We start from the raw sequence: 4,253 nt of genomic DNA, 5'->3' as shown, positions 1-4,253 counted from the left end.
TCACCTCCCCCACATTCCTCTTGGGTGTGAATCCTTGTATGTCATAGATCTGGAGGAAGAAAGGAGAAAGGGAGTGAAGACTCTCTTTCAGTGAACTCAGTCATGATGAATGTCTGAGTTTTTATTTGTTTTACAGAGACGATTCACAGAGCTCTGTGAACCTCCTCCTCCTCCTCTGTGTCCGGATGGGAAGTCATCATTCTTCACTCTAACAGAGTACAACACTACCTGCCCAGCTGTCCAACACTGATTTCATACACACTCACTTCTTTATGTGTCTCATTAGCAGTTATAACAGCGCTTTACAACATAAATGTTCGGCTGAAAAACCAAAACAATGAGCTGAAAGATGCTAAAAAGGTTCATGCAGCTGCAGAGTTACGGGATTATTCTCTGTGGGTTTGTGTACGACCTCTTTCACACATAGTTATTTAATTATTGATGTAAAACTACTGATTGAAATTGATTTATTTGTAATAAATTGTTGAAATACAAAGCTGTCACTTCCCCTGTGTCCCTGTGATGAAGGTTGGTCCTCACAGCTACAGGAAAACATCTCTGGAGTGGGCCGCAGGTGGCTCCTGTTATTTTCCTTCATTCTACTTGTAATGGCGTCGTGAGTCACGGCCAACCTTCCCGCCATGTCAGAGCCGGATCCTGGAAACCCAGCAAACAGCTCACTGAGTGAAGGGGGGGTTTCTGGGTAACAATAGCAAAGCATATGTTCCTGTTTCCCATCCATCATGGCTGACACCAAGTCCCTGACAGAGCCTGCTCTTTCTCCTTTACTGCCTTTTCTCTGTGTGTGTGTGTGTGTGTGTGTGTGTGTGTGTGTGTGTGTGTGTGTGTGTGTGTGTGTGTGTGCAGCCAGTATGAACACATACTGTACATGAGCAGCCAGTGTGAACTTGACAGATGTTGTTTGCTTTGGGAAACGTAGGGTTTCCATTCACACCTTCACCGTATCCCGAGCCTCAGTCTGTCTGTGTGTGTGTGTGTGTGTGTGTGTGTGTGTGTGTGTGTGTGTGTGTGTTTTCACATACTGACAGGTGGTGAAAAGCCATGCAGTGCTGCCTGAGGGACACCTACACAAAAACATAGCTCTCATATTGTCGACACACACACACACACACACACACACACACACACACACACACACACAGCTGTGCCTTTAATCACTTGGGTTACTGCAGAGGTGCGAATGGACCCCACGAACCAACACGGAGCATCGGCGCAGAGGAAAGTCTTCCTTCATTAGTCAACACTCGGGACGGCACGTTCAGCCGTTAACACACCTCACTGTGTTGGGAAATACACACAGACAGTTAAATGTTGTTTATGACAACGGGATGATTATGTCTTTAGCGACACGTCATTTATTTTATAATGAATGTTTTTCTTCTTTTTTTTTTTGCAAAGAAACCACAGCATCTGTAAGTTTAATGTCCTGACGACATGGATCTCTTTCAAAACAAGAGTTTTTGATTAAGTTTTCTGAAGCCTGGAAAAACAAATCTGACTGTGATTGGCTGAGACTGTGCACGAACACACACACACTCACACACACACACTCACACACACTCACACTCACACACACTCACAGGAGTGAAATTAGCTAATGAGAACTGTATCTTTCAACAAGTCCTTCAAATTAAAAGACCAATGACAAAGAAGCATTTTATAATTTATTTGTCTGTGTCATCCAAAACATTGAACATTAAATCAGTGTGTTTGTATGTGTGTGTGTGTGTGTGTGTGTGTGTGTGTGTGTGTGTGTGTGTGTGTGACTGATCATCCCTCAGTGTCAGTGGATCCTGTAGATCATCTATGAACACAGCAGACACAAGGTTCTGACACTGTGAAAGGAATTTATTGTTTGTTATTATATAAGTGAGATGTGTGTGTGTGTGTGTGTGTGTGTGTGTGTGTGTGTGTGTGTGTAATTGAACACACTGTTTTTACTGCTGGGTTTAAACTTGTTCTTTTATACATTTGCTCTTCACTGTTACTGATTAAATCATTTTCTTTATTATCCCAATAAGAAAAGCTAAAGGACATTAGTATTTTTCTAATATTGTAACCATGACAACAAAGATCGTCTGATGTTGAGGAAGGACTTATTTTAACCCAAATCACGATCTTTTCCTGAACCTAACCAAGCCGTGACCGTTATTAAAGTAACCACGGTACAGTCCACGTGTTTATTATTGTAACCGTGACAACCAAGGTCCGGTACTTCCTGCAGCCGCAGGAGACGCTCCTCTGGGTCGTATCAGAGGGTTGTTCAGGTTGGAGGACTGGTTGTCGTGGTGATGAGTAGCTCAGACCAGATGAACCTTGTCCTGCTAATACAGTCTGAACGTTAACAGTGACCGGGCCAACGCTGGCTCGTTACTGTAATGAGTTTAATTCAGACACACACACACGCACTCGGACATCTGTGGAGCTGCGTAACAAGTGAAATTAAATAACATCTGGTCAGCGGAGACAGTGACAGCACTGATGCAAAACAACAACACTGAATTCATCATTGTGTCCAACTCCATCTGCCAGAGACAGTGGAGCTTTATTCTGGAGCCGGAGCCGGTCGCTCAGTGACTGATGGAGCCTCTGGCCTCCGGGTCTGGACCATCAGTCTCATCCAAACAAGAGTCTCTGTCTTCAACACACACTTTACTCTGCAGACGCCTGGTCAGTCAGCTGCTGTGGACAGATGTGTGTGTGTGTGTGTGTGTTATTAATCATGTTTCTAGTGACTTTCATATCAGTGAGAAATATAAAAGATCAACAGATAAACACTCACTTTATATATAAAGCACCAACCACAGGACACACACACACACAGTCTGGTTGTGTTGGAGGTCGCCAGGTGCTTGGTTGGGTTTATCTCTGCTACGATTTGGTGCTACATAGACTAGAATCACCTCCTCACGCTCGTATCCCTCCGCCACTCAGACTAGTTCCAGGTTACACCCCTGTTGATCCAGAGTCATAGAATATATGAACCATTTGTCATAATTGCTATGTGAAGTTTTGAGTTATGGCTAAAAAGTGTTTTGTGAGGTCACAATGACCTTGACCTTCGACCTTTGCCCACCAAAATCTAATCAGTTCATCCTTGAGTCCTAATGAAGGAGAAGAAGTTCCTTCGAGGCGTTACAGAGATATCGTGTCCACGAGAACGACAGACAACCTGAAAACATCATGCCTCTAAATCTACGGAGCGTCTGACCAGCTCTGGTGTGGGTGTGTGGATGGAGTGGTGGTGGTGTTGGTGCAGCATCATCAGAGGGGAATTCCTGATCAAAATAATCTCAACGCTCGGGCCAAACCTCCAACAATGTTGTGGTAGAACAATGAGGAGGCACCGCAGGCTCCGATGAGCCGTGTCCTCCTCCACCAAACCTTACAGCGTCGGCAGAAGGTCGTGGCCTCTGTCTGGAGGTCGAATATGTCAAGATCCAGACTCTCCCTACAGGACCGGGACATGGAAACAAAGGCGGGTGGAGCTTGGTGGCATCCAGAGCCTGATGGAGTCGGATGGACATTCAGTTTTCTGGGGGAAAGAGGCAGAAGTGTTTCCGTGGCATTCACAGAGGACTGTCTACGTTCAGTTCCCATGTGTCATCTGTACGCTCTCCTCTCCGACAGACGGAGCTGGTCAGTTGACAAGTAAGGTGTGTGTGTGTGTGTCTGTGTGTGTGTGTGTGTGTGTGTGTGTGTGTCTACACCTGATGCGTCAGAGCCAAGTTTAGTCTTCTCATATTTCGAGTGTATTTCCTTCTGACTCGTGTTGGCGTGAGACGCTGTCAGGACTCGTCTGACTGCGCTGCAGGAGCTGGACTCGTCTGTAACTGTCAGATTTACAAGGAATATTTCATTCACTACAGCTGCTGCTGAAACACCTGCTATGATTTCACATCGCCATAACTCGGGGTTGAGCAATTCATCAAAATATTATCGAAACACCTCCAGGTTCAATGTCCCACAGAGCTGAAATGAAGCCTGGTGGTTCCACAGAGACAGAGATGAACATGTTTGTTTGGTACAAGACCAACAAAAGTCACATCATCATCATTTTCATATTTTCATTCAGTGTAATAAAATTTAAAACTGAAATCATGACTCACACTGAAATATCCGCCAAAATAAGCTCATGTTACGCTGCACTTCACAGACTGGGTGTCAGATGTTTCTGAGACTCCCAGAAGACCTCTGTCCATCAGCATGAATACATGATTCACCCCCCCCCC

Source organism: Seriola lalandi, unplaced genomic scaffold (genome assembly GCF_002814215.2).
Source record: "Seriola lalandi dorsalis isolate HSWRI2012SDOR001 ecotype SW California unplaced genomic scaffold, Sedor1 jcf7180002054909, whole genome shotgun sequence".
Taxonomy (NCBI): domain Eukaryota; kingdom Metazoa; phylum Chordata; class Actinopteri; order Carangiformes; family Carangidae; genus Seriola; species Seriola lalandi.
This window is presented reverse-complemented; position numbering follows the sequence as displayed.